Below are 18,493 nucleotides of genomic sequence, written 5' to 3' on the forward strand. Positions count from 1 at the left end.
GTAATAGGCGATGGGAAACATGATCCTCAAGTAGCAGCAGCAAATACCTGTGATGGAAATTTGGTGGAAAAATTAAGCTTCCCTAGCCAAGGTACTTTCATGCAATCAATCAATGCATTAGAACATTTGCCACAGCCTTACAAGGGAACTTTGTTTCTTCTTCAGGGTTTCAAAACCCTGTTCACTCATGGAGATTAGGTCAATCCCAGTCTCTCAAACTAATATCCACTGGCTTGTTATGGTGAGGGAGGAGTGGCAGAGAATGCTAAAAGCTGTGTCTCAAACAATTTGGATAAGGAGTGGGATTAAAAATGCAATAATTACATAAACAGCCATACATCCTCAGGTTGAGGGGCATTCTTGTATAATTGCCTAAATATTGTGAAGGAGTTACTAAGCTAACTAACAGAATGTAACACTATATTTTATAGTGCTAAATAGCTGCTAATATTTTGTATTCCTCAAATAAGACACAGAGATATGCATATACATTTTATCTGAATCGTTTTAGTGCACATCCTACATGACCCTAACATTCTCAAATCCTACAGTACATCCTGGAAGTAATAGAGCTATAAGTCTTTTTTAGAAGGAGATTTATGCATATTATAGCAGTATTTAGTGATTGTTTAATGTATGCATTTCTGAGTGAAACACATTTCCTTGCCTTTTTTAACAAAGAAATTTGGTATGGACTGAAGTGCAAAGTCGGGGCCAAATAAATGGAAAACAATGAGACATATTGGCAGTAGAATCAGGAAAGATATTCCAGTGCATTCCAACTGAGTTCTATTTCACACATAATTAACTTATGGAATTCACTACCACAAGATGTAGTGATGGTCATTGATTTATATTGCTTTTAAAGGGGCTAGGTAAATTCAGGGCATATCTGTCTGTGATTATTAGCAACAGATCCACAAGATTTTGAGGCAATATGCCTCTGACTTAGTCCCCAGGACAACAACGGAGCTGTTGCTTCCATGTTCTAGGTTTGGACTTCCTAGATGTGGCTGGCCAACATGAAGAGCAGTCATCCTGTAGAGTTATTATATCCTTAGGCTAGGGTTGGGAAAAGGTAGATTGGGATCTACTGGTAGATCTCTGAGTATTTTGCAGTATGTCAGCCAGGTTCCTTAACTCCCAAACAGTCAACAGAATGTATATTGTAAAATATAGATCCTTTCTAGCAGATTGAGCACTTTTTGGCAATGAAAATTAGAGATGCAAGGGAGGGAACGCTAATCCACAAAAGAAGGGCACAAAAAGTTAAAGCTCATGATAAGCTCCCAGTCCAGATCAAGGGCCCTGTGCTTAATTTAGAGCTAGCTATACCTTCAGGTAACATATAACTTGTCCTAAGTATTGTAGAATGGTAACCTATGATGATGTGCATGTCACAGGTGCTAGTTTGATATACTTCATGAAATGAGAAAGGCTGCCTTGCAATAGATGCTCTGTACAGGCATTTCCCAAAAAAGCGCTAAGAATCCTGTGTTCTGGCTCACATAGATAGCTCCCATACACCTCTCTTCTTTGAACAGTCATCCTTTGTCATATACAGAGTTAATAACATGGTAGAAGGGAGAGGCAGGGCTAGAGCACTCCCTCTCCTCGTGCACTGCTCTTAACCTCTTTCGAATGCCCAAAGAGGGTTTAAATAATTCCTCAGTTAATAATAAAGGGAATATTTAGATTTAATGTCAGGTTATTTTTCTTAATAGTTTAGAGGAACTGTGCTTCTTGGATGCTTAACCCCCACAAGGCCAAGGAACACACACTTTTAAAAACAATAACACTCCTGATATTGCATAAAACTTTTAAAAAGGTGTGGTTTATTGAAGCTGTGTGGATTCTGTGTGGTCCCTTATTACTTATTCCTTAAGTGTGTGCATCATAGCTCTTTTAAATGAGTGGCAGACACCAGCAAAACTTTCTCTTTCTCAAATGATGTATAGCTTTACCTTTAAAGCCCTTCATGGCTCAGGTCCAAAATACCTTCAGCAGTGGCTTTGCCCATATATTCTGCCTCACCCATTAAGGTCCTCTGGGGATAATCTTCTGAAGTTTGTCTCTGTAAGATTAATGTCTGCTACCCAGAGGACTGTCTCAATGGTTGCCCCTAAACTGTGGCATGGCCTCCTGGGAGAGACAAGTCCGATATCCCAGACTGTTACCTTTAGGAGGGAGTTAAAGATGTATCCCTTCTGACAGGCCTTCCCAGATTAGTTTCCAGGTTAGTCTTATTTAAAATGCTTGTTTTAAACTATTTTAAAGTTTAAATTTTGAAATATTAATGATTGTTGGTTTGAATCTCTCATCAATTGTGCAGAACGTATGGGCATGGGGTTGTGTATAAAAATCTAAATAAATAAATAATATTGTTGCTGCACTTTCATGTTTAGAAGTATCATGAAGTATGGCTGGAACATAGATTAGAACACTTTAGACATACTGGATTTTGTCCCGGAAAAGCACGCAGCCTCATGCAATGTAACACACTCTTTCGGCAGGATTTAAGACCTTCAGCAGCTTGTCACCAAATCTGCCCCTTCCAAGGGGCAGGCAGGGTTTGAATTAACATGCTGACGTTCAGCTCTCAGCTTCTGAAATCCCCTGGAAAGGGCTTTCTGTCTACAGTATGCAAATGATACCTTCTGTACCCACCACTTTTGCCAGGTTCTGTTGCTGAAGCGCTTGTGGGACACCTTCCAGTAGTTCATGCCTGCAGCAAAGAAAGTCTGCCTATCATTTCTGTTCCAATTTATCCAGACCACTGCAACTTGCTCATGACTTCACTGCTCTGTAATACCTAAAGCTGTTAATTTTACTGGAGCAGAAATCATTTAAAATGTGATGTAATTGCATTTGAGTAAATGTATTTACAAATCAGTTAACCGAGTAGCTCCAGCTAAGCTGTTGTTGATCGTTTAGCCTGGGCTACATAATCCCTCAAGTTCAGCTGTACCTTGTCTCCTCACAGCTTTGGACAGCTAAGTTTATTCTGTGGTTTTGTGATGAAAAATACAATTGAAATTAGAAATACTGTTGCCTTTGCCAGGACAATTTTGCACGGTATCTAGAAAGTGGAGGAAGTTTCTTCACTCCTTCCTCACATATTTACAAAACAGAGGATGCATTAACATGCAGCTGAACTATTTCAGCATGCTGTGCACCCACTCGCTTTCATTTTAAAGTGTGTTAAAGACCACGCAAGCATTTTTGCTTGAGACTGGTGATAGCACTTCCCACATTGATATGGGTGCTGAGGAACTTCTCACATATGTGCCAAAGAATGCCCATGTCCTGCAAAGAGTGCCAAGACATATGTTTGAGGCACACACTCAAGATACTGTCTAGGACTGTTAATTTCATGTGATTGGAAGAGTCCACCCTAGAACCCAATGCCATTCTGTGGTAGCATTTTAGAAACAATCCAATGCCAGGGTGAGGTGGCTGTCTCAGGTGGCAGATGTATATTAGAAAAGACTGGAGACAGAACTAGGCATGTCACCTGGCCTGCTGTATTGTCTCTAGCCTAGTCTGCTACTTTCTAGTGCAGTGGAAGACACCAGGAAGCAACTCAAATAAGATTCAGTCACTAGACACCTCATCTTCTGTACATGGAAGAAGGTGACCAATCTTGATCCTCACCAGAGGTGACAAAATACCTTGGGCCAGCCCTGAGTGATGAACACATTGACCTTCAGGAAAGATTTGCAACCGTTACTGAGCTTCCAACTGAAAATCTCCTGATAGACTTTTGTAGAACTTCAAGTTCTCCAGGAGAGAATCTAGAAACTGGTGCTTTAAGTTATATCAGGAGCCTACACAAGCGATAACAGGATATTTTGGAAACATCAAACATGTTTGTAAATTTACTTTGCCTGTGAAGAAGTCAGTTGCCCATCAGCTTAAAACCACAAAATATGGTTTAAACTGCAAACTTTCTTCTTAAATACAAAATATATTCCAATGCTTAAATTTTGCTACGGGACTTAAAAGTGGGGAAGTGCTGCTTTACAAAAAGCAGAAGCCGTGCTGACAACAATACACAGAGCTGGCTCACAACGCTAATGCCACAGAACACGCACAGGGCTCATTTAGTCTGGTGCCTTGGCCCAGCAGATTCCTGTACTATATGCTTTTGGTGTTCTTCAGTTGCTTCAAACATCTTCTTTATTAGATTCTCTATTCTAGCAGCTTTCCAGAAACTGATGGCAGAATTTGGTCATCTACATGACATGGATTTGAGTATTATTTTCCAGTGCAGCATTTTGCATAGATACTTCATTTTCAGATAAATAAGAGGCAGAGGAGTTCCTTGTTGTTGTTGTTTTTATAACTATTACTCTGTTTTGACTCGGTATTTGGATCTGATTATAGTGCAATAATCCCTATAAACAAAGGTGAGGACATATAGAAACCTAATATATGAATGTATGTCTCTTTCTCAAACAAAGATGCAGATAATACACTTTCTCAGTTTAGATTTGTTTAAATATCTGAATATTTAATTTTAGATTTAGAACTTGATAAAAGTAACACTATGCAAATTCCTCATGTTATGGCTGTACACAGATAAGGAGGAAAATGTTGCAATTCTGTTGAATATCTGCATCTCACTAGAGAAATAAGATTTAAATTTATTCTAATGCAAACTTTCCTAATTTTGCAGTTTCGGACTGATCTGTAAACCGTAATTCACTTCTCATTTGAAATTCACACATTTATAATTTTTCTGCTGGAATTCATATATTACTGAAAAGATTATTTAAATTTTATTATGCTAGAAAAGTACCTACAGAAAATGCCTCTCAAAAAATACATAAAATATATGCATTATGGAAAATGTGTACAAAAATTGTATGAGGATTTGTTTTTGCTTTTCTTTTAAATGTTTTGTATCTTGCCCTGGTATCCCTAATGGATAAAGGTCTGCTTACACATTTAAAATTATGTCATTCTTTCATCAAATATAAATGAGTGTGAAAACAGTTTGCTAAGAAAATAAATTTCAATTAAACTTAAGACTGGAAAAAATGAGAACTTGTGAAATGAACAAATTTATTCATCCATCCAACTTTCTGTTAAAGTAAATGTTGCTTTTCAGAAAAACAGATGAAAATATTGCACCTGATAAATTCTGTACTACTGTTTTCCAAAAACATTGTGACAAGGCATTTTTACCCAATCATTTGCTGAGATTTTTAAACCTGAGTCAGACACTTGGTTGTATGCACAGCTCCAATCATGGAACACAGCAGTCTTATATAACTATCAGGACCAGTAGTCATTGACAGCCATATTCATGAATTTGTCCAATTTTTAAAACCTTTCACATCAGCAGCCATCACATCTTGTGGAAGTGAATTCCATAATTTAACTATGTACTGAGAGAAGAAGTGCTTCCTTTTATCTGCCTGAAGTTCTCACCAGTCAGCTTCATGGAATGATGCTGGGTTCAAATATTATGGGAGAGGGAGAAAGACATGCCCCTTTTCACTTTCTCCTCACTATGCATAATTTTGTACATTTCTGCCATGGCTTCCCTTACTCTTCTTTTTCTAAGCTAAACAATCCCAGATGTTGTACCCTTCCTCAGGGTGAAATTCCTCCAATTGAAGGACTTCTTTCATGAATGGAAAGGACCTGTGGATCTGATCCATTATGTTCCATATTTTTTTCCTGTAGATCAACTGTACATTTAATTTTTTAATGTAAGCCAATGTTAAATACCAGCAGCCTAGTCTTTAGAACATAATAATGGTTCCTTTCTGGAACATAAGTTAGATCTTTGGGGAAAACGATGTAAAATCTGGTTCCAATGAATGTATTTGCTTTGCATCCTTTTTTTGACAAGTAACATCTCTGCCATCCTCTCACCCACCACCCGTAGGCCAATTACATAGACTCAGGTCTTTGTCCAAGTCTCTTATAGCAAATATATTTTTTCATAACAAGATGTAGTTACGCTTTGAACTTTTAGTTTTTGGAAAAGCAAGAATGGAAAAATGTTTCCATGAGTGCACATTTTGGATCTGTCAGCTGCTTTTCACTTGGGGGGAAAAAAGAAGCCCTCAAACATATTAGCTGCAATCCAGTCTTGTGTCTGATAAACCACACACATTCACTTTGAACTGAGATCAACCATTTAAATGTTAATTGTTTTCCAGCACAAAGTCTTATTGTGGAATAGCTTCTCAGAGTCTTGTAACAAGGGGAGAAACACCTGTAGTAGCGCAACTGTTAAAGAGGCATATTTTGCTTTATGACATTATGATGGCTTTAAATAGACTGCCCTGTGTGCTTTCCCTGTTCCTACTTCCTGCACACACACGTGTGCGCACACACACACTGAACTCCAGTACAGGGAGAGAGATTGGAGAGATTGCTGGGCTTCTATTAGGGATCCTTTTTCTTTCTGTGCAACTGCCCTTCCCTGGAGTTTCTGGAGAGAAGAAATAGTTATTCACCAATGTGCCATATGTTTGACCAATGAAAGGAACAGGCATTCTTTTTTGGTATGTTATTTTGTTTTTTGTAAGCCTTCCAGAGACTCTAGTATTGGGTTGCATATAGAAATTTTGAATGAATGAATGAATGAATGAATGAATGAATTAGAGAACAAAAAGAAGACCAAATATTCCCTAGAGAACAATCAACTAACAGAAAACTCTTTGGAAACGTCACTGTAACTGGTACAATGGTCATAAAGCATTTATTTGATTATTTATTTATTCAATTTACATCTCACCTCCCTCCCTGCAAGAAACTCAAGATGGCTTACATAACATTCCTCCTCCAATTTAGCCTCACACCAACCCTGTGAGGTAGATTACTCTGAGTGTGACTGATTCGCCCAAAGTCAGCCAGTGAGTGGAAACCAGAACCCAGATTTCCCAAGACCCATTCCAGCATGCAGATATTTTGGACCAACTCCTATCATACTTCACCAGCATTTCCAGAAATGCTGAGACTTGTAGTTTGAAGGGCACCAGGTTGGGAGAGGTCACTTTAGCAACTCTTTTCTCACTTATGTTCTAGATTAAAACTGTGCCAGATTATAATGTTAATTACATGAAAAGAAGCATTCTTGATATCTTTCTCACCACTGTAGGGCTTGCTTTCCCTGGAGATTCAGTAAAGTACAGTGATTGATTATTTTTCAGGCCTTCTTTCCTATTAAGTTGGCATTGGATGATAAAATCCCATATTGACTTAATAGGCTGATATGGAATAACACAATTTGCTACTGTTTCCATTTTCATCCTAAATGCACATACTTTACAAATGCATGTGCCTACATTGAAAAAAATACTTCAAAAAGAGAAGGGGGAAAAGGAATAAAAGAAAAATGTGTGGCATTTTACTGCTGTGCAGAAAAACATAGGTGATGGGATTTTCTGCTTTCAGTCCATGTGAGTTTCACATGTATTCATCATAAGCCCACTCTGTCCTGTATCCATTTACACAGTAAAAACTATGCAGACATTCATATTATTTTCAACACTTTCCCATAAAATACACAAAATCCACATTTTGTATACATTGAAATGCAGATGTTTATGCCTCGAAATACAGTTGCCATACGCATTTATATATGTGCTATAGACATTTATGTTGTTCTACATAGTTGTTCCTAAACCATGCATTTTAAAAAGCATTTTGGTAATCTGTTTGAGCTGAGAGTTGTTTCAAAAATTTTGAGAAGTGAAAAATTGAACAGTATCTGTAATTTGACCTGCACTTGAGTCTGGACGTACTTAAAAATGTGAACCAAATGAAACATTTTCATATTTCTAATGGACTCATCAGTAAAATGCTGCAAGGAAAAATCTTGATGCGATCATATTTACAACCACATCAAAATTACACTGTTTTCACTGATGTGTTCATATGCATTATCATGGATATGGGGAGATATATAAATGATCTGAAGGAATAGAAAGCTCAGCAAATCTCTGTATCATCCAATGTCAGATAGAATTTTAGAAATTCTCCTATTTAAAACAGAAATCATACACAGTGGAAAAGTGAGGCAGAGCAAACCTAGAGAATAATGGAAGAATGGAATAGGAAAGTTCGTTCATTCCTAAATATGTGCCAGTTAAAGTCAAAAGATGTTTGAAGTGGTCTGTAGAACTTTATTAAAAAGTAAACACAATTTGCATGGTTTATGTGTTTGTTTTTGATGACTTAATAATATTTCCTTCAGACTTTCCCATGTCTGTTTTACATACCATCATTTGAACTGAAATGAATTGGTCTGAAGATGGTACATGAGACTTATTTGCTTTCTCTTCTTACTATTTCTTGTTACATTTTGCATTCCTATCTGAATGCTACTTTGGTGGGTTGGTGGGTTTCTATGGCTTTTTTTTTATTGAGTTTGTTTTTGCAGAGCTAAAATTCATTCTATGTTTGGTGGGCAGTGAAAAGAAAGAAAAGGAAGGAAGAGAAAAAGCAAAATACATCTTGAGTTTCTCAAACTTGGTTGAATCAAGGGTTTTAAGAGTAATTGAAAACATATTTTTACAACTGTGCAGAGACAGTAAGCCATAGAAATATATTCAGAGCCACATTCTTTTTAAAAACAGTTAATAAAATGCAATTTTGTACCCAAGGAATGCTAAGAAGAAATCATTCATCATGCTGGACCAATGTAGAACAAATAATTTAACGACATATAATGAAGACTGGTGAAAGTTATATGAAGCATTCTAATAGCGTATGGCCTGTCTTTAATCAATAGGACTGCTTCAGGATCCCCTAATGCAGGCTAGTGGCCATGCGTGCCCCAACACAGGTGTTATCAATCTTTTAAAAAACAAAACAAAACACTCCAGCACTTTCCGTTTAAAAAGAAACCAAAATAATAAACACACATGTACGTATTTAGGCTTCTATACTGCATATGGCCAACGCTCATTTTTATATTAGTCAAGGGGACATGCAAAACAGCTGGAGGTACAGATGTTCAGAGTGGAAAAAGAAAAGAAGGAGCTCCTGTTTTCAAAGAGTTAAGCTGCAATGGAGCTAGTAAAGTGTCAAGCAAATCCACTTCTAGGAGGAGGACGTTCTGGGATAGCAATCCTTGTTGCTAACTGCCACTGATTTTATCATCCAAACAAAAGAATACTGGGGAGACATCAGAGAACAGATGGCTGAGTGCACCTGTTGAAGAAGGAAAATTCAAGGTTAGCCATACAGAAGTCTGAATACAACTCTTGTGATTCCTGCCCACTTGCCATGATGATGGGAATTTGAGTCCCACAACATCTGGAAGCAATGGGTTCCTACCTACGATACCACATGCAAAGAGGCCAGGTAGAGATGAGACAGTGGAGATATAAAGCTTGTAGGGGCAGGAAAGAATGGGATGTATGTGCTTCGAAGAATAGGATTTACTCACAAGAGTAGCCACTACAGGCTTCAGGTTTCTAAGAGTGAGGACCCCTCCCTCAGTCCAGCTACTTTCTCCCTTCCCTTGTCAACAGCTGCTGTTAGTCCCCTTCTATTTTCTCATCACTGGTACCATTTATTTACCTGGCAAGCACTGAGCTGATGGGCAAGTGGGCCTCTATTGCTCCTCCTTCCCATCACCAGGGCCAGAGTGAGATGCAACTGAACAAGCAGCTCATGATGGTAGGAAGAGCAGCAACCCAGCAACCCCTGGGAACCCTTGTCACTGGGTCCCTGCTGAGGGGAGGGCTCTTAGCAGGCACCCAACCATGCCTGCCCTTGATGTGCACTCTGATGACAGTGGCTGACCGAGGAAGGTGATCTATAACCCCATGGTGAGATCTCCCTGTTTAAAATAATAAAAGGATAAGAACCTTGGAGTTTGCCTTATTTTGAGTAAGATCATTGCTCCAACTAGCTTGGTTTTTCCTGGCAGCTATTTTCCAAAGTTCCTGATCACTCCGGAGACACCAGGGACTGAACCTCAGACTCTTCCTCTGCACAATTGATAAGTTCTACAGCAGCAATCAGTGCAATGGAAAGGAAGACCTGATCCACTTGGTGCAACAGCTGAAAGTATGTAGGGGACCACAGCAGAATGCAGCAGACTGGACTCAGAGGACAGCTATGCCCATGGGCAGCTGCACCTATAGCAGGGGAGGGGATAGTTGTGAGCTACAGTGGGATGCTGAAGGGTACCTTATATGACCTCTGTGGGCTGCAGGATGCCATCCCTAGGCATCAGGAAGTGTTTTTTAAAGAAGGGGGGAGGCTCACACCTGTACTGAGTTATTTTGTGTTGTAAACCATAACTTGGATAATCAGGGGAAATAACATTTGAATGCAGCCACTTAATTTTACCTAAGATACCAGTATCTTCTCATTGCCTTTCAAATGTTCAGTTGCTAATGTGTGTGATTTGTCACCCTTGGAGAATCTAGTTCCCACACATATCACTCCAGGTATTTTTTTAAAATTACAGATATATGGCTTGCCAGATGCAACAGGCCCAAAAAGGTGTCTCGCTTTATTATGGTAATTAGTTTTTCCGTTAAAATGGAGAGGAATAAAATCGACAGAATTGTCTATTCCAGGTATTGCTATTATGCAGAGTATTTGTCATGAGAATCAGAATAATCACATTTATTTTCTTATATGCCAGTGAGCAGGGACTACTTTATATTTCAATCATATAGGAGCAAGATATGTAGTTATGTAGTTGTTCTTTGATAAGCGGTATTGATATTGTTATAAAATTTGACCTTGCTTACTGCAATAATTCACTTGCTCTGTCCACAAGAAGAGGAAAAAGAACAGTGCAAAATTCTTGTCTCATAGTTATGTCAAATGTGATGAGAACTCGATTAAAGCAGAGTCATTACATTCCTAGGGTAGAGCAGAGGTAGGAAACAATGTGTTGCAGTTGTTGGAGTGTTGGACGAGTACGTAGAGTTACAGATATAAATCTCCACTCAGTCATGAATCTCACTGAATCACTTTTGATTAATCACTATTTCTCTCAAGCTAACCTACTTCTCAAAATTGTTGTGAGGATAAAATGAGGGGGAGGAAACATGGACACCACCCAGGACTAATTGGAGAGAGAATGAGATAAAAATGTACTATAAGAATACAATACGTTTTGTACAAGTTCTCCGGAAGCTTCATAAACACTCACTTCTGAGTGTAGCCACTCCATGGCTTTGTCTTTGTTTTCGGTGGTTTCAAACCTCCATGGTTTCAAAAGATACTAAGACAATAGTACATTTTCAAAGGCCAAAATGTAAACATAAATTAATTAATTAAAAATGAATCTTCAAGGACATTTTGTGAAGGTTGAACAACCAGTTCCTGATACTGAACATACAGAGTTGGAAAAGTATTATGCTATGCATTGATATCTCATCTTTGGACTGCTGGTCTTCACATACACACACTTTCCCAGTTGTTCCAGCATTACTGATAAGACCAAAGAGAAAAAGATAATATTAGTATGAAACACTATCATAACTCTAATGAAATTTATTCAGGGAAAAGTTTTGATGATTCACAGGTGTCTCTCCAAGATCCCGTCTCCCTCTCTCTCCTTCTCAATCTCACTCTCTTTCTGCTCCCCCCACTTCTTGTTCCCCTAACTCTGCCATGGCACCTGGTATTCATTATAAGATTCAGTCAAGTTGGAGGGATCTAGCAAGGAAAGTCACAGCACATATGCTGTCTATGCAGACAGACATGCTTTTTCTTTCTAAAAGGAAACAGGCCTTCCTCAGAATTTATATTTCTGCTGAATGAATGTCTGTGAACCTTGCATTGACTCCAAGTGATTGAAAAAAGCCGGATTCTGACCTTGAACAAATATCCTGATTTCTGGCTAGAAAGCATTTCCCTTCATGACATGTATAGGAAAATTTCATTTAGTAGGGCTATAGAGGAAGACCTCCAGCAAATGGTGGAGACTGGTAGCACCAAAGCCAATGGAGTGCTGAGTCTACTCTGAATTTTAGTCTGAACTTTAAAGGATCTACTAATGATGCTAAACCCTATCCCTAACCTGCCCAAATGCAAGGTTTGGCACCATGGATAGCTCCTCAGAAAGGTTCAATTACACTCCAGGATAGATGCACTGCTCCATTGGAGCCACCAGGATCTACTCCTGCATTTGTTGCCAACTAATGGCAGAAGCGAACAAGCCCATGCCTGAGGGGTAGGTTTGGTCTGTTTCACTTTGTGAAACAGGCTACCATGGGGAAGCTCTAGTATGTGTGTATTCAGTTGCAACGTTGTGCCCAACTCTTCAGACCCCATGGATCACAGCACTTCAGGTTCCCCATCCTCTGCTGGTTCCCAGATCTCACCCAACTCCATCCAGCCACCTCAACCTCTGCTGTCCTCTTCTCCTTTTGCCTTCAATCATTCCCAGCATCAGGTCTTTTCCAATGAGTCCTTTCTTCTTCTCATTAGGTGGCCAAAGTATTTGAGCTTCAGCTTCAGTATCTGTCATTCTAAAGAACAGTTAGGGTTGATTTCCTTTTGGATTGACTGATCTGATCTCTTTGTAGTCCAAGGGACTCTCAGGAGTCTTCTCATTCAAAAGTGCCAAGTCACAAGTGTCAGTTCGTCAGAACTCAGCCTTCCGTATGGTCCAACTCTCACAGCCATACATTACAACTGGGAAAACAGGCCTAATCTGGCCACAGAGTTTCCCCATCTGACCTATAGAAACTCCTTGAATTCCTGGGGGTGGAATAATTCAGAGGGAAATCTGCACTGTTACCTTCAAACATAGACTGGTGCTAACATTAGGGATGTGGGCAGTGGAGGAATTGGACAACACTGAGAGGAACCTCTTCTGTGAGAGTGTTTGTGTAACACATGATGATGTGAGGAGTGCATTCCATGCATGAAGATCTGGTGCATTGCCTATGCTTTACCTTATTTATTTATTTGTATTTATTTAAAACATTTCTATGCCGCCCCATTTGCAAAGAGCCTCAGGGCGACTTACAAAACCTTCCACAATGCCATGGAGTGGGATGTGCAGCTGCAGCATCTGTGACTTGGCCAGAGGTGGGAATACTGCTCTGCCTTAGTCAGGACAGCTTTGGCGCATGACAGCTTGCCAAGGTGGGGGTGCTAGTCCAACAGATCTGGCGGGCGCCAAGTTGTGTCCATTTAGCCTCTCATTGCTCATGTAATTGGTTCGGTCTGGAAGCTCACAAAGAGAAGGGTTGGGCATGTTCCTAAGTAAACGCTAACTTTCTCCTTTGAGCCTGAAGCAAGGAGCCGCTCTGCTGTTTGCACAGAGCCAGGATCCCTGCACTTGATATTGCCTGCTATAGACATCCTTGGACTATTTCCTCCTCCTTCCAGACAGGTGATTCCCTCAAATGTTGCTGATCATCTGCTCAGAAGGGGTCCTTATGTGCAGCAGGAGATGGTTGTCTCTGAATATTTGTGAACTAAGACCATCCATGTGCCCCCAGCCCCTTAAGTAACATTAAAACTCAAGTTTAGATTATAGCTTACCAAACTATGGATTCATTGCTTCAGCACAAAATATGTAGACCTGCCTCCAGAAACCCCCTTTTATAACTGTCCAGAGATTGTATCATCATGTTTATTAGCAATTTTAATGATTCAAAAGTTTATAACTCAGCCTGTTCATGCATAATTTTACCTTTGTTCTTTCTTCCATCTTCAAAGACCAAACTCTGTGTGACCAGATGTGTTTTTATTTGCTTTTTTTTTAAACTACCCAACACTTGGCCCATCTGTTGTCTAGTTAAAAAGTGAGAATTGCTCTAAAAAAGAATAAGAAAAAAATGTATTATTCCCATTGACTGTAGGAGTCTAGTTTTAAGTTTTTGTCCCACAGCTGATTTTTATGCTGTTTTGTCATGGCTCTTGCATGTTTCTAAAATAATCCTGCTTTTCTACCTACCTTGGGGCTTACAGAACTTCTGTTTACTTAGACATAGGTCCTATGGAGTTCAATGGGACCCAACTTATTTAGTAGTGTGGGATTAGAGGCAATGACATGTCCCTTAAAAATTCAATGGCTACATTGGATGCTTCCACCACTGTGTGTTCCTTCCAGCCAGAAGGCCCCATGAAGGATTGGCCTGTTGCCCACTTCTCAACAAGGTTCAGTTTAGTCTGGAACTAATCAGTCATCTGGGTTATTTTGCTACATGTCTGGAGAATTTTGAGCTAATATTCTAAGGTTCTCCAAATTATTTCTGGAATGAAGTGATCCAGGAATGGTCACCTATCACTAGGATTTGTTTAGAGAATATATCTTTACATTTTTATCAGTTTTAAACCTTTTAAAATCCTACTATGTGCTAGATTTTCTAAAATGCACATGATAAAAACACCCCCAGATATTAGATTCACTAAGATCTAGTAAATCTAGATTACTTCTAGATGTTTATAGTTTTTTAATTGATTCTTGTGTTGTCATTCTGAATTAAAATTATATTTTACTCTTTTAGATATTTGTATTGGACATTATATTTTTAACATGTCTATGGGCGTTTCAAGAACTGTTTGTAATCCACCCAAAGAGTATTATTTATTTATTTCTATGCACGCACATGCACACACACGCACACACACCAATAGTCAAAGCTCTCTGGCAGTGTACAAAAAACTCTCTGGGTGGTATACAACATTAGCTATTAGGTAGTTTAGAAATATAATAAATAAATGTTTGTTTGTTTGTTTGTTTGTTTTCAATAGAGGTGAAACCAAAACACTGAGCAAACCAAAAGACAAAAACACTTTTGGAGAGGTGCAATCCTGTGGTTGGAAAGAAGTGTCTAGCCAACCGTAGGCAAAAGTAGAGTCCCTGCAGTGACCCTGGAAAAGCCTTCCAAAGTTGAGTTGCTCCAGGAACTCCATCTTTGGAGGGACTCTTACCCTCTCAGCCAGCACTGTTCTTTCCATGCTAACTGAGGACCTGAAGATGGAGCACCATCTTTAGAAGAGGCACTGGAGGCAGGAAGGGAGTGGGGCAAGGCACCACCAGTTTCAAACAAACTAGCCTCCAACATTTCTCTCACAAGAAGGGCCAACAGTTGGCCAAAATTGGTGGGCTAAATATTTTTGAGGGAAACCTTGTCTCTGCACTCCTCCTACATCCAGTTGGATGCCCATTAACATCAGGGTTTGGAAGGTTGTGGGCAGGCACACAAGGATTGTGCCCTTACATACCACAGCAGAATTTGGGAGGAGCAGGCAATCATGACCTATAAGTCCCCCTCCACCTCATTTTGGAAGGACCTCATGAAAGGACTGGTGCTCTAAGAACATGTTTATGTCACTCAGACAACATGAACACAATTTCTTTTTTCTTTATTTGAATGAACTTTATTGCATTTGTTGGATTGAAGTTCATTGTACCTTGCACAATAATTACATAAACAAAGGTATTAACTGAACCCTTCCCTGCGAAAGCAAACTCTGAGAGTTTGTGCTATTAAAGTGAGTAAAGGGCACACAAGTTAAATGGGATTTGGGGTATATGCATTGACTATGTTTTAAAGCAAGGGAAAGGATTTGAGCCATCAAAAGAATCATTACAATTTTAGAAGGGGGGAATGTTCTGAAGTGTTTCAAGGTTTCTTTTTTCCTTTTATTTTTGACATGCAGTTTTGGTCTGGGTGGGGAGGAACACGGTAATGTAAAAAGTATTCTTACTGTATGTTAATTTTTACATTTGTATTTCAAATGTAGTTTTTATTTTGTTCATCTTTTTAAAAATAAAAATACAAAATAAATAATAAAATAAATAATAATAAAAACTAAATGCTATATTAATTATGCAACATTCTAATGACCCTTAGGTTTAAAAGAAAACTTTAAATTAAGTGTGCATGGCCCCTTTCTGAATTGGGAGCTACACATTGGGAGGTTTAAGCTTGCCTTCGGCTGCTTCCTTCCTATATTCCTCACATTCACAGATAAAGGAAAAATGTCCTCAGAGTGCAATAATTTTGGAAATACTGCAAGAGAATAGTCCAACCTAAGACTGCACTCCTATACCCACATATCAGGGAGTAAGCTCTATTGATCTCAGTGAGACTTATTGCTGAGTAGATGTGTATTTATTTTTATTTTATTTATTTATATCCTGCCTTTTTCCCGACAAAGGGCTCAAGGCAGCTTACATCTCTTCCTCCATCTTATCCCCACAACAACAATCCTGTGAGGTGGGTTGGGCTGAGAGTCTGTGACTGGCCTAAAGTCACCCAGTTGGCTCCATGGCTGAGCAGGGACTCGAACCCAGATCGTCTGAGTCCCTGTACAGAGCTGCTCTTCTAAGGATTTGACTCTATGGAAGAAAGTCAGACATAGGTAACCAGGTGGCTGAACATGAAGCTCTCTCTTCTCATAGGCTAGTTTTCAAACATTCATTTCCCATTCTCTACAAGGACACTGGTCCACTTTGCCAATTATAAATGACAAGTAATTAGTCCGTCCTGAGACATCTAGGAATCCAGTCAGATGAAATATGCTTCCAAATTATTTTAAAAAGAAATTTGAATTGCAGCACTTCCAGATAAACTTATCATAAAACATGTGCTAACGTTTTCAGACATTTGGAGAGGGGTGGTGGAAGGAATATCTTCTTAGACCAGATTTTATGACACCCACTTAATGGACCTGTATTAAGTGAAATAGCAGAGTTTAAAAATAGTTAACATGCTTCAGATAGTTACAACCAGAGAAATGTTATCAGTAGATTCCACAGATGCATACAATCTTTTTCCACAAAGTTGAAAAATGATTTAGATTTAGCATTAGGTTGACCTCACAGCTAGTGTGAGCTATTAAACAGTGGAACAGATTGCCTCAAAAGCTGGCAGATCTGTGAGGTTTCAAAGCAGTGGCTGAAAAGACACCTGTCAGGTACACTGACAGGTATTGGAATAGGTTCATTCAATACCTTTATGTATTGCCCATTAGCCAAAGCTGTTTGGGCAGTTTATTCAAATTAAAATCTCTAGAAATACAATATAATAACATAAGATAAAACAATTTACATTTAAAATTATAAAAAATTACACAATCAATAATAAACATCCCAACTCATTTAAAAGTTATCATAGGTTGTGAAATGCCTGGGAATAGAGAAACCACAAAGAGAACATCGTTGGATCTCACTGGGGACAGTATTCCAGAACTGGGGAACCACCACTGAGCAGGCTCTCTTCATTGTCGCCAGCTTCCAAATCTCTGCTGGAGGAAGCTCCTAGAGAAGGACATCAGAGGATAACTATAGCATACAGGTAGATTTGTCAAGTATTGTGGTCTCAAGCATATAAGGTTTTATAGCGTATATAAATTAAGGAACAGCCCTTAAAATTAGGCTTGGAGCACATGAAGGTGAAAAAGGACTAGTGGGGCAGAATTGTAACATGTCCAGACCTTCTGGTTCACACTGTTGATCTGGCCATTGAATCCCTGGCTCCTTCCAACTTCCTGTTGCTTGTCTACTATCCTGCTTCACACAGGAGCCAACCAGGTACCCTTAGGGACCGTTTGGAGACCACACAAAGGCATTTGCTCTTCACCAGGTGTTGGTATTGGCAAGTGTTCCCAGACATGGGTATGATTGCAGGAGGTGAGAAGCAGGGGGATATTTTCTTAACCTAGAAATGTATGAAATAGGACCAGCCACTTCTCTCAGACTAAGGGACCTCAGTGATGATCTATGTGTTAAGCTATGCATCTGCAATCAGCATTTGTTACTGTTTGTATGTCATTGAGGTTTTTGATGGTGTTTATGTAGGTTAACCTTCCTCTCCAAGATGGGAATATTTACTTAGGGAATGTTCTCTGGGATGAGGGAAGGCACAGTTAGAATGGCCAGAGAATACAGCTAGATGGGACCACTTTTGAACCCGCACCTGTCGCTGTTTCTTTTAACAGCATGTGGATCTGTAGCATCCTTCATCAATCTGGTGCCCCCCATTTCTGTTAGAATGCAACTCCCATCTTCTCCAGCAGGGGGAGAAGGATGGGAGGCATAGTCCAACAGAAATGGAGAGCACCAGGTTGAGGAGAGCTAATAGAGGTTGATTGATTAGGGACTGTAAAGAAAAGCTTTGCCTGTGCACGTCAAATTGCCGAGTACAGTGGCTGAGGTGCTGGACTGGAGAGGTCAGGGTGAGCTCCCTAGTCGTGATGAAGCTTACCTCGCAGGGCTGTGGTGCTGGAGACAGAGCTATGCGCATGCTCTTAAGTGTCTTGGGGAAAAGCAGTACAAGTGCATGATATCTAAAGCAATCTCACAGCAGTGGAGGCCCATTCAAGTGCAGGTGATACTTGGGCCCATCCCTGCCCCTGTCTGACTCACAGCCTTTAGCCCAACCTGTTGTCATTACTTCCAAGCGCCGATCTGGCAGACAGAAAACGATTTCCACCTCCCTCGCAGGTCTTGGCACAGGGCAGTGGAGGAAGCCCTTCCCACCCACGCAGCAAGACTCTTCTGGAAAGATTGTGAGAGTTCCCCCTACCTTCC

General features: G+C 39.6%; 1 protein-coding gene across 5 annotated transcripts in view; it reads left to right on the forward strand.

Moving 5' to 3' along the window:
- The window catches only part of COL8A1 (collagen type VIII alpha 1 chain), a 132,338-nt gene that overhangs the window by 22,529 nt on the left and 91,316 nt on the right, over positions 1-18,493 (forward strand). Inside the window, exon 2 of one of the 5 annotated variants that reach the window (XM_044442029.1) lies at positions 9,902-10,041. The exons of 3 other annotated variants lie outside the window; for them this stretch is intronic. The gene's annotated coding sequence lies outside the window, so the exon portion shown is untranslated. Of the gene's footprint in view, positions 1-9,901; positions 10,042-17,150; positions 17,259-18,493 lie in introns of those variants that run through there. One more of the 5 variants, XM_044442031.1, reaches the window with a different exon arrangement.

The sequence above is a fragment of the Varanus komodoensis genome, unplaced genomic scaffold (assembly GCF_004798865.1).
Source record: "Varanus komodoensis strain SLA01 unplaced genomic scaffold, ASM479886v1 scaffold4, whole genome shotgun sequence".
In the NCBI taxonomy this organism is placed as follows: domain Eukaryota; kingdom Metazoa; phylum Chordata; class Lepidosauria; order Squamata; family Varanidae; genus Varanus; species Varanus komodoensis.